Here is a 12,652-nt window from a genome sequence, read left to right as displayed (position 1 = left end):
GAGTTTTGTTAAGGATTTGAAATATTGTTTACTCCACCTATTTAAATTTGTGGATTATTTCTTTCTCTTGACCCATGCCTTACGATTGCAGCGTACTTACATTAGCCTGATATCACCCAGTTCTGACACCCCTACGACTGGAGAATCAGAACAACATTTTTTGATTATAGATAATTATCAGTTTTTTTGGAAGATTTTTCTATACTTATCATATTTTGATTTTTTTTATGAAATTTGGTTTAATTTTGTGGAACTATTCTATATTGTGACAGACCAATATTAGATATCAATATATTTTTTTGTGTTTTCTTTTGAATCGCCCTAATAATACTAATATTATAAGAATATTATAATATATTTTCTGAACTCGATTTTGCGGCATCCTTTCGAAGGTTGCTAAAACAAAAATACCCTTTTACTCGAGACTAGTTAATATTACGACGGGAAAAAGTCAGTATAGCTAGTTATCCATATTTTTATTTTGTTCATTTTTTTTCAAAATTCTTTTGAAAATGGAGAACGGATGTACGATCTGTAGGACAAGTTTCCATGAAAACGATCAGCTTTTGACAACAGTCTGCTCCCACCGTTTTCACCGAACGTGCTTGTTGACTTGGCTCAAAAAGAAGAGCTCATGTCCCCAATGCAACGCGAATTGCTGTAGCAAGGAATTTACCCAGAAACCAGGCCCGAATACTAGATTGCGTCTAGCTGCCCAGACAGGAAATCCTCCTAACGAGAGACGGAGATTAAACGCGAGTTTCCAACATCGAGAATCGCTAGAGCAAGGAGCAGGTAGTTTACCTGAGCACCAATCGCAAGGAGCAGCGAGTTTACCTCTACTTCAACAGCAAGGTGCAATCAACATCAATGCTGAAGAGGACAACCGAGTCCAAAACATAGTTTCGGCAGTGATATCTGCCAGGCAGGCAACAATTTTTGACGATTTAGAAAATCGCGTTACCCAAATTCTAGAGCAAAAACTCGATGGTGTCATAGCCAACTTAGTAGAGAGACTAAATATAAATGCACAGTCGGCGCAACCTGTTGTAAACAACAGCCCGTCACATGTTAATCCACCTCGCACGGTACAACCAAATGTATCAACTCCTTCGTGGCCTATTGATATTCCTCAGTTAGCGTACGATTCTCAGAATCAGAATTTTCATAGAAATATAGACCAAATACGGTTTAGTGATAGTACCAATATTCCAAACTCGGGAAGAATAGCTCAGCTTATATCAAACTGGAATATTAAATTTGATGGTTCCCCTAGTCTTTCAGTTGATAGCTTTATATATAGAATAGAAAGTCAGGTTGTCGATACCTTAGGCGGCAATTTCGGTTTATTATGTGAGCATGTCCAAATCCTATTTGTAAGCGAAGCAAGGGATTGGTATTGGCGATACCGGCGATCTGTTGAGCGTGTCACTTGGCCTTCTCTCTGCCAGGCTTTGCGAACCAACTTTCAACAACACAAAAGTGATTTTGAAATAAAGGAATCAATTCGCAGTAGGAAGCAAGGGCCAAACGAAACATTCGATGACTATCGAAATGCTGTTCTGAAAATTGCAGAATCTTTACAAACTCCCTTGCCTGAACCTGAGCTGGTGGAAATATTGCAACATAATCTGAGACCCCGCGTTCGCCAACAACTCTTATACTTGCCTATCGGTTCAATGGCTGAATTGCGAAGACTTTGTCTTAAAGGTGAAAGCCTTCTGAATGAACTTGCGAAGTGTAGCACCACAGTATCTGCCACCAATCAACGACCACCACAGCGACGTTTTGTGAATGAGTTGATCCCTGAAGAAGATTCAGCAGGAAACATAGAATACGAGATTGATGGAATTTCAACAAATCTAAATAAACCAAAATCTATTTGCTGGAACTGCAAAAATGAAGGACATCGGTATTTCGACTGTCTGGAGGAAAGAAGTGTATTTTGTTACGGTTGCGGTGCCAGTAATGTATACAGACCTACATGTAAAAACTGTAACCCGGGAAACGTGAAAGCGGGCGAGGGTTTGAAACAGACCCCTCGCCACGATCAGAAGAACAAATCGTAAATAATAAATCTACATTTGCACCTCAGTCGCAAAGCGAGGATTGTCTAAAAGTACTTGAGAGGAAAAATAATAATAATATTAGCGATGATAATAAACTAACCCCTTTCGTTCATACGATTATACCATATAAAGTTCGCATGCAAAATTATAATGAAATTAGAAGCAAAATATTCAACACTGATTATGCGAAAACAAACTGCCGTTTAGTTCGATCGTCAGCACGTGCAGTAGAATTTTGGAAAAAAGTTAAGGAGAATCGAAAACAGCTTAATAGCACTATCTGTTCTATTGAACAAAAAAACTTTGATGTGAGGCCTTACGCGAAAATACATATCCTTGGAATAGAATATTTAGCCCTACTCGATAGTGGAGCACAGGTCTCTTGTTTAGGTTCGAATTTAGCTGAAGAGATTAGTACGAAAACTAAACTGCGCAAACATACAACAGCAGTTTGTACAGCCGATGGCAAAATGCAAGTTGTTTATGGCACAGTAGAACTTGACGTCAAATTTGAAGGTAGAAGTGAGAAAATAAAATTTTTTATAATACCTAGCTTGTCTCAAAAAGTTATACTAGGAGTTGACTTTTGGGCCAAGTTCCAAATCGCACCCCACATAGTTGCCGAGATATCAACTTCCCCATGGAAAGAAGAAGAAAACCTTCTTCCCTTAAGTTTTGAGCAAAAACGTCGTCTTGAAAAAGTTAAAAGCCGATTCCCAAACTTCGAGAAAGAAGGCTTGGGAAAAACCTCGTTAATGGAGTATGTTATTGAGCTCCAACCGAACGTCCGTCCGATTAAGCAAAGGTATTTTCCAATCTCTCCTGCAGTGGAAAAGCTTGTCCATGCAGAAATTGATGAGATGCTTAAGTTAGGTGTAATCGAGGAGTCTCCAAATAGTCCATGGTCCAGTCCGATTGTTCTAGTGAAAAAGCCGAATAAAGTCCGTCTGTGTTTAGACTCCAGAAAAGTAAATAGTGTCACAATAAAGGACGCTTATCCCCTCCCACATATAGAAGGTATATTAAGTAGAATACCAAAGGCTAAATTCATTAGTTCCCTTGATCTGCGACGCGCCTTTTGGCAAATTCCCTTAGCAGAAAACTCCAGAGATTACACCTGTTTTACAGTCCCAAATCGTCCGCTTTACCGATACCGCGTGATGCCCTTCGGCCTGTGCAACGCCCCACAAGCTCTCTGTCGCTTGATGGATCGTGTTATTCCTCCCCAGTTAAAGAACCAAGTATTTGTCTACCTAGATGACCTTTTGATAGTGTCGGAAGATTTCGACACACATATGTCCGTTTTGTCCGATGTTGCTCACTGCCTAAGGAAAGCCGGTTTAACAATCAATGTCGAAAAAAGCAAATTTTGTATCAAGGAAGTACGTTATCTTGGTTACATTGTTGGTGATGGCACTCTTAGAACGGATCCCGATAAAATTTCTGCTGTAACAAACTATCCAGTCCCATCTAACATAAAACAGCTAAGACGCTTCCTAGGTATGGCAGGGTGGTATAGACGATTTGTCGATAATTTTGCCACTGTTACCACTCCACTGACCAACTTGTTAAAGAAAAGTAAACACTTCAGCTGGAACGATGTGGCACAATCAGCGTTTGAAAGCCTTAAGCAAAAACTATGTAGTGCCCCAGTCTTGACGAGTCCCAACTATGAAAAACCGTTCATAATACAATGCGATGCCTGTAAGTTTGGTGTTGGTGCTGTTTTATTGCAGAAAAATGACGATGGAGTCGAAGTACCAATTGCCTATTTCTCGCAAAAGCTAAACAAGGCTCAGAGCAACTATAGCGTTACAGAGCTAGAGTGTCTTGCAGCTATGCTTAGCTTGAAGAAGTTTAGAGCCTACGTAGAAGGGCAAGATTTCACCATCGTCACAGATCACGCCAGCTTGCAATGGTTGATGCGCCAGTCAGATCTCTCTAGCCGACTAGCCCGATGGTCACTTAAGCTCCAGAAATATCGATTTACAATTGAGCATAGAAAAGGTTCCCAAAACGTAGTACCCGATAGTTTATCACGGCAGAATTTCGAAGATATTAGTGAGTTACAAGTCCGTCCGTCTATAGATCTCATGTCGTCCGAGTTTTCGTCCGATGAGTACACAAAGTTAATACGTCAAGTTCGTAATAATGAAAGCCAACTACCTGATCTGCAAATAGTAGATGGTCATTTATATAAACGAACTGAACACCCTGACGGAGACCCGTCTCGAGAAGCATTTAACTGGAAATTGTGGATCCCAAAAACTTTAGTCGAGAGAGTTATCCAAGACGCACACTCTCCGCCAAATAAAGGCCACGCAGGCATAGCAAAGACATTGGAGCGTCTACGCGTGAATTTTTATTGGCCAAACATGGTCGCGAATGTAAAAGACTACGTACAAAATTGTGACATTTGTCGTCAAAGCAAAGCGCCTAATGTAATCCTGCGACCTCCAATGTCCACCCAGTATGCTGTTCAACGTCCATTCCAAAAATTGTATATAGATTTACTTGGCCCATATCCACGATCCCGACAAGGCAATATCGGCATTTTAATTGTTCTTGATCATTTAACTAAATTCCCATTACTCAAACCAGTTAGAAATTTTAATACGTCCGGCATTTGTAATTTCATGAGAGAGCAAGTTTTCAGCATCTTCGGAACCCCAGAAATAATCCTTAGTGATAATGGAAAACAGTTTAAATCTTCGCAATTTAATAACTTGCTTAAGGAACGGGGAGTAAAACATGTATATACAGCTTTATACAGCCCTCAAGCTAATGCTAGCGAGCGGGTGAATCGGTCGATACTACAAGGCATCCGAGCGTACTTGAAGGATGATCAGACGCTCTGGGACAAACATCTCCTTGACATAGGTGAAGCGTTAAGAAGTGCTTACCATCAGTCAATAGGATGCTCACCATACTATGCACTGTTTGGTCAACAAATGCTATCCCATAGCGAGGACTATCCTCTTTTGCGAACACTCCAGGTACTAGATGACCAGCAAATAGATAGAACAGACAGGCTTAAACTGATCCGAACGTCTTTAGTTGATAAAATTAGACTGGCGTTTGAAAACTCAGCTAAACGGTATAACCTGCGTAGCTCCACCAAAAACTTTAATGTAGGAGACATGGTTTATAGGCGAAATTTTGCACAAAGTGATGCAGCAAAGAAGTTCTGTGCAAAACTTGCACCAAAATTCATCAAAGCTAAGGTGGTGGCACTAAAAGGAAACTGCATGTATGACCTTGAAGACGATTCGAGTGGAAAACGAGGAATATACCATCGAAAAGACATTTTGGAAGCCAAAAACAACGCACCAACACTCTAGGTGGGGGGGTGTGTACTGGCGTACGTGCCTGAGAAAAAAAAAACATATTCGTCATAATGATTATTCCGAAAAAAACCACACAACTTACGATAGGGTATATATCATTTTCCCCTTGTCAATTAACCCAATTTGTACTAAAAGTTGTGTCATTCCGAACACTTCCTTCAATGACATTCATGAAACAGCTGATTTGCCAGCCTTCAAAAATTGCCCACTTGAGTTTCCGGAAAAACTTCTTTCTTTTCTTTTTTGGGAACGAACGTGTAAGGAGGTAAGACCAGCAGAGACACGCCAACATAATCATGAGTTCAAAACCACGTTTAATGGTATAACCAAACGATATAAATATATATTGACGCGGTTATATAAATATTATTTAAAGTAGTAAATAAAAAGTGTGCGCTTCAAATATTTTAATCGGCAACGCGTGTTAAATCTCTGCTGGCTACCAGGCTGCAACCACCATCCAGATTTTAACTAGCTGCTACCACCATCAAGACTCGGAAACCACCAGGAGGAGGCCGATCCTCTGCGAATCAGCATCATCATCCTACACCTGGAAGCCACAAATCCGTGACACAGATAAATAAACATATTTTCTCTCCCAAATATATTGCTTTTTATCCTAATTGAATTTTACTGCTCCCAAAGTAAAATATTTTTAACTTTGCCGTGCCAATAAATGTTATGTTAAATTAAACATGCACCAAAGTAAAAATAACTTAACATTATATATACGTGTGTGTAAACACGTGCACACACTAAGCTAATTGCGATAAAAGGTGTTAACATTTTATATTCCGAAGGAAATTATACATTAATTTAAAGAGGAGAAAAAGAAAAATCTTAAATCGCGCTAAATATTACATAGGAATTTGCTTTCTTATCTAAAGAAAACCAAAGGGTAATTTAGTAAAGAGTTACCCCTTTTAACTTATTGTTAACCTAACTTAATTAGGTCAATGAAAATAAAATCTAATTAGAACGATAATACTTGTTAAATAATGATTAAAATAAGAGTGTCATTTTGGCATTTCTGAGGGCCAAAATAATCATTAGTCTCCCTCAACAAGAGTTGGTTTTCTCCTTTTAGTTTTATCTTAAAGTCTCGATTTCAATGCACACCTACATTTTACATATTTATACACATGCATGCTGTCACGTGATTTAGGAGATCATCACATTTAGTGATCCCTCCCTTACTATTCTTCTGCTTTTCAATTGAAATTCTTGTCGATTTGTTTCATTTTATTTCTTACAATAACTAAAAACATGAATACTTATTAGGGTGGATAGGAAAATAAATAACATATGCATATATGAAACAAACATAAACCTAAGATTTCAGCGCACACAGCAAGGAGGCCTCTTCGCTACGTGGGACTGCTTTATTGACACCAATGTAAGTCATATTGAATTATTATTCTTCACTAATTATAAAAACAATTTTTTTTTCATCCATATGTACCTATATACGTGTGTATATACACAAGTGCGGTTGTACCCGCGGAATTAGTGTACTTAAATCTCTTTTACGTTTGGTTTACTATCCAGATCTTCTCTTCTAAGTGATCATACATACGATGATACGTACATATGGAGGAGCTTAGTTTGTTGAGCTACATACATACACAACTATGCAAAGATTATGAACGAACTGGAATTCATTCATAATATAAAGAATTTCATTTTTTTTTTGATTCACTCAAACTTTCTGCCAACATTGTTTTTATTTGAGAACCAAACGTGGTAGACTCTGTTCTCCCACTCTTCCCTAGTTCTTGGTTTGCTCCTTTCCTGTTTCTTTGCGAAAACCAATGCATGTGTATGTAGGTATGTAATTAGAACATGAAAATTACATACTTTAAGAATATAGGGCAATGACCAAATACGATACCAGCTGTTGAGGTAGGTTAGTTATTGTCTTTTTGTATAAGACCCATCAAAAAAATGTGTTAGTAGTTAAGTGATAGAAGCATATGTGAAATTTGAAAGTTGAGTTTCTTCCCTTAGAATCCTAAGTACCATAAGCACATAATTATGTCTTGAATGTAAATAAATATAGTTTTTATAATGGATTGCTAAAATAATTAGTTTGGTCTGATCGAAGGAAGTGGGGGGTGGTCTAATGGGGCCTTATAACCATCTTAAAGGCCAAGGTAGGGTGGGTTTAGAGCAGCCGAAACCTATATATGTGCTGCAAGGTGATAAGGGTTGAACACGTAAGTACGCTTGTAGAAGTAAGATTCAGGTGATAGTTTTCTTTACGTTTAGTGTGCAAGTATAAATATTTCTTGTTAGGACTGTAGAATAGGGAGAAGGTATCTTGGTCCTGTAGCTGTTTGAACTACCCCGCCCCAGGCTGAAGCTCCGGGAACAAGCCAGTGCACACGCGGCAGCTACAGGAGGCATCTCACAAGACCTTCTGAACGATACTCAAACGTTTCATAGCACCCTTTTCACAGGTACCATAACAAGTGCTCTTGCAATGAGAAGTGTACTAGAGTGATACACGGGTTTGTACATTTAACCGCGCAAGTCCAGTTGGCGAGTGAAAAAATGCTGTTTTCCTCTCTTTGGCGTAACAACGTCACTGAACAAATTGCTGCTATGCATGAAACAATTTCTGCTTAAAATAACACAGAATTTATTTTTCTCATCGACATGCGAAACATCTTAATTACAATACAGTTTAAGGCATGACTTCCATACATAAAAAAAAAAAACAATCTGGAATTTCGACACTTTATGAACCAAGTTTTTTGATGAATCATTTTGCGAAAGCAAAAAGATAAATTTAGAAGTTGTAGTGCGTTCACGTAGAAAAGTAGGTAGTAATTACAAATGTGATATATTGCATAGCCGTATTTTATTGCGCATTCGCTTCTTCTCAAGGTGTAAAAATCTTTACCCGCTGACTTATTGTCATACTATTTGTATATAATTATACATTTTATGAAAATGAAATGGTATATTAACTTTGTCACGAATCTTAAAATTGTAAATCCTTAAAGGAAAATAGATAGACCCACCAATAAGTATACCGAAATGATCAGGATGAAGAGCTGAGTTGATTTAGCCATGTCCGTCTGTCTGTTTATATGCAAACTGGTCCCTCAATTTTTGAGATATCTTGATAAAACTCGGTGTGCGGGTATATTTAAGTGTCCGATTAGACATATATCCCCCATACAACCAATTTTTCAGAAAAGAGGATTTGTGTCATATCTTCCTCAATTTATCAGATTGAAGCTTCCCCATATGCTTTCGTATATTGCACATATTGTTGTCCGAAATAATTGATGAAATCGGTCGTATATATAGCATATATCCCCCACAACCCATTGTTCAGATAAGAAGCCTTTTGTAATTACTGCCCCGTTTTAACAGATAGAGGCTTCAAATTTCACCGAATGGTTACGTATAGATTAAAAAATTGCTGCCTGAAAAAGTTGTATAGATCGGTGGTATATATAGTATATCCCAAATAACCGATTGTTCAGATTAGAAACTTTTCGTAATTTCTGCCCCATTTTAACAGCTAGAAGCTTCAAATTTCATCGAATATTTGTTTACGTCATATATTGTTGAGATAAGTGATTCATGGTCGTAGTTATTTCATGCAGACCAAAAAAAAAAAAAAAAACACACGTGAAACTTTGCATCTTCACACAAAGTACCCACCTTTTTTTATTTTTAATTTATCTTAAAAATTGCTTAGGTATGCAGATCTTTTCACTATATATTTCATAACTTATACAGCCGATTATTTGGATATTACGAATGGGATAATATTATTATTCAGTCCCATTCATGAAAGGTATGAATCCCTACTTGTTTTGGTTTGAGTCTTACACCATTTGGTCTACATATGTATATGATTAAAATTATTTTGGTTTTAAATGAAAAATTGCAAAGTTTTAAAATAAACGAGCTCATATGAGTGGTTTTGAATTGAAACATTTCTGTTTAAACCCTTGAGTTTATAATTAAAACCTGCAAAATATAGAATTAAAACATTGCAGTTTAAATTTTAGACCAAAAAGGCTCTATATTTTTAGCTACAGAATCTGCAGTTAAAGCTTTTCGGGTTGAATTTATGGATATGTACAAAAAAAACCCTAGAATTAAAATATTTTGATTTATGTTTAACAAATTCGTTTATTTAAAACACCAGTATACTTACAAATGTCTTGTTGGATAAAATATTTTAATTACTAATAACCAGGGTTGCGCGTTTACAACATTTTTTGGATTGTTTACACTTTCAATGTAAACATTTACCAGCATATGTCATTTCAACTTATATTGTCAACTGTCAAGTCAAACAGATCGATTTGAAAGGTCCAAAAAGTTACTTTTTATTTTTTATAAAAAATAAAAACCTTTTTTTCTTCATGGACATTAATACTCTTTGCAAAAGCTAATTAACGTCAGAACTTCTTATGGACACCTTCACCTAACTTTGGAATAAAAGTCGCACAAATTTTGACTCCAAATATAAGTTGTCTATTACGATAAAACTTAGAAGGTTTTAATAGCATTAACAATTAGAATAAAAAAAAGGCGAGCAAACAAAATTTAGAATCAAAATTGGCGCGATTTTGAATTCAAAAATTTCTATTCATATTATGATACGATATTAAGATAAATGTGTATGTACATATATTTCGAATTAATTTCCAAATTTAAAAAAGCGCTTTTTCAAATATTTGAGATATTTTGGGAATTAATGTTAGTAAATATCTTGTACCATAACATGAAATAAAAATTTTCGTCTGCGGCGCTTTTTATGGAGATTAAAGCGAATAAAAATTATGAATTTGGCTGACTCAACGACAGATTTGAACGGTTTAACAAACGCAACGCAATTCTTCTTTCTCCCAACGCTTTTTGCGTGGGCGGCCGTGGAATATTGGCAGGAATACTGTTCGTGGTATTACATATATAAAAAATTAGCGGTACCCGACAGATGATGTTCTGGGTCACCCTGGTCCACATTTTGGTCGATATCTAGAAAACGCCTTCACATAAACAACTACCATCACTCCCTTTTTAAACCCTCATTAATACCTTTAATTTGATACCCATATCGTACAAACGTCTTCTAGAGTCAACTCTGGTCTTTATGGCGATATCTCGAAAAGGCGTTCACTTATAGAACTAAGGCCCACTCCCTTTTAAAATACTCATTAACACCTTTCATTTGATAACCATATCGTACAAACCAATTCTAGAGTGATCACTAGTCCACCTTTATGGCGATATCTCGAAAAGGCGTCCACCCATAGAATTAAGGCCCACTCCCTTTTAAGATACTCATTAGCACCTTTCGTTTGATACCCATATTGTACAAACGCCTTCTAGAGTCACCCCTGGTCCACCTTTATGGCGATATCTCGAAAAGGCGTCCACCCATAGAACTAAGGCCCACTCCCTTTTAAAATTCTCATTAACGCCTTTCGTTTGATACCCATATTGTACAAACGCCTTCTAGAGTCACCCCTGGTCCACCTTTATGGCGATATCTCGAAAAGGCGTTCACCTTTAGAAATAAGGCCCACTCCCTTTTAAAATACTCATTAACACCCTTCATTTGATACCCATATCGTACAAACAAATTCTAGAGTCACCCCTGGTCCACCTTTATGGTGATATCTCGAAAAGGCGTCACCTATAGAACTAAGGCCCACGCCCTTTTAAAATTCTCATTAACGCCTTTTGTTTAATACCTATATTGTTCAAACACCTTCTAGAGTCACCCATGGTCCACCTTTATGGCGATATCTCGAAAAGGCGTCCACCCATAGAACTAAGGCCTACTCCCTATTAAAATTCTCAGTAACGCCTTTCGTTTGATACCCATATTTTACAAACGCCTTCTAGAGTCACCCATGGTCCACCTTTATGGCGATATCTCTAAAAGGCGTCCACCCATAGAACTAAGGCCCACTCCTTTTAAAATTCTCATTAACGCCTTTCGTTTGATACCCATATTGTACAAACGCCTTCTAGAGCCACCCCTGGTCCACCTTTATGGCGATATCTCGAAAAGGCGTTCACCTTTAGAAATAAGGCCACTCCCTTTTAAAATACTCATTAACACCCTTCATTTGATACCCATATCGTACAAACAAATTCTAGAGTGACCCCTGGTCCACCTTTATGGCGATATCTCGAAAAGGCATCCACCCACCCATAGAACTAATGCCCACTCCCTTTTAAAATACTCATTGACGCCTTTCGTTTAATACCAATATTGTACAAACGCATTCTAGGGTCACCCCTGGTCCACCTTTATGGTGATATCTCGAAAAGGCGTTCACCTATAAAACTAAGGCCCACTCCCTTTTAAAATAGTCATGAACACCTTTCATTTGATACCCATATCGTACAAATTCATTCTAGAGTCACCCCTGGTCCACCTTTATGGCGATATCTAGAAAAGGCGTTCACCTATAGAACTAAGGCCCACTGAGGGGTGTTAGAGGCGTTGGTTCCACATTACAATTAAAGAGGTGGTTGCTGTCATGTGGGGACACATTGCAAGCAGGGCATACATTTTGTATGTCGGGGTTGATTCTGGATAAGTAAGAGTTTAACCTGTTACTAGCCTATTTTTTTTTTACACGTAAACGTCTATACGCTTAAACTTTATATAGACTGCTAAGCGTCAAACTTTAAATACACCTCTGAAATTGCTGCGCATAAAATGTGTACTACTAAATTTCAATACACATTATACTCAGATGTAACTGAAATATGTGTTTATGTTTCACCCTCTACATTAATTCTATATTCTATGTGTGTCCACAATTCATGGCAACTGATTCAACTATATGTTATACCCTATGACCATCAGAGGGTTGTGTCTCCGCTTTTCGGTACACCTTGTGGCTGTAGCTAGTTATTTAACCACTGCCGCTAGATGGGTCTCCTAAGCATTATCTAAGCGAGGATAGGCGTTTTTTTTTCTCACGCAAATGTAAACATATACGCGTGTATAGAAAAACACGGCTACTGTATCCAGATCGAAGTTGAGCTAGAGTCATTCACGTCTCCCTGGGGAGTGTGCGTTCCTCTTCCGCAAATTTTGGGTACTGTTCTTTGAGTAATGGATTCGCCTGTTTGTGGAGCCTGCTTGTGTTTTTTTTACTTCATACGGCTGAGTTCTCAGGTGCCGTATTTCCTCATAATGCTTACGGGATGACTCCTTAAGCCCCTGGGCGGTGTTGGCTCATC

The 12,652-nt window shown here is 37.8% G+C and overlaps 1 protein-coding gene across 14 annotated transcripts in view; it reads left to right on the top strand.

The window, feature by feature from the left end:
* LOC137244078 (major facilitator superfamily domain-containing protein 6) overlaps nt 1-12,652 on the top strand; it is a 113,973-nt gene that overhangs the window by 63,339 nt on the left and 37,982 nt on the right. Inside the window, exon 1 of one of the 14 annotated variants that reach the window (XR_010950788.1) lies at nt 495-6,812. The exons of the other annotated variants lie outside the window; for them this stretch is intronic. The gene's annotated coding sequence lies outside the window, so the exon portion shown is untranslated. Of the gene's footprint in view, nt 1-494; nt 6,813-12,652 lie in introns of those variants that run through there. 14 annotated transcript variants of the gene reach the window in all.

This window comes from Eurosta solidaginis, chromosome 3 (assembly GCF_040869045.1).
Source record: "Eurosta solidaginis isolate ZX-2024a chromosome 3, ASM4086904v1, whole genome shotgun sequence".
In the NCBI taxonomy this organism is placed as follows: domain Eukaryota; kingdom Metazoa; phylum Arthropoda; class Insecta; order Diptera; family Tephritidae; genus Eurosta; species Eurosta solidaginis.
Note: the sequence above shows the minus strand (reverse complement) of the source record. Positions and strands in the feature narration are given on the sequence as shown.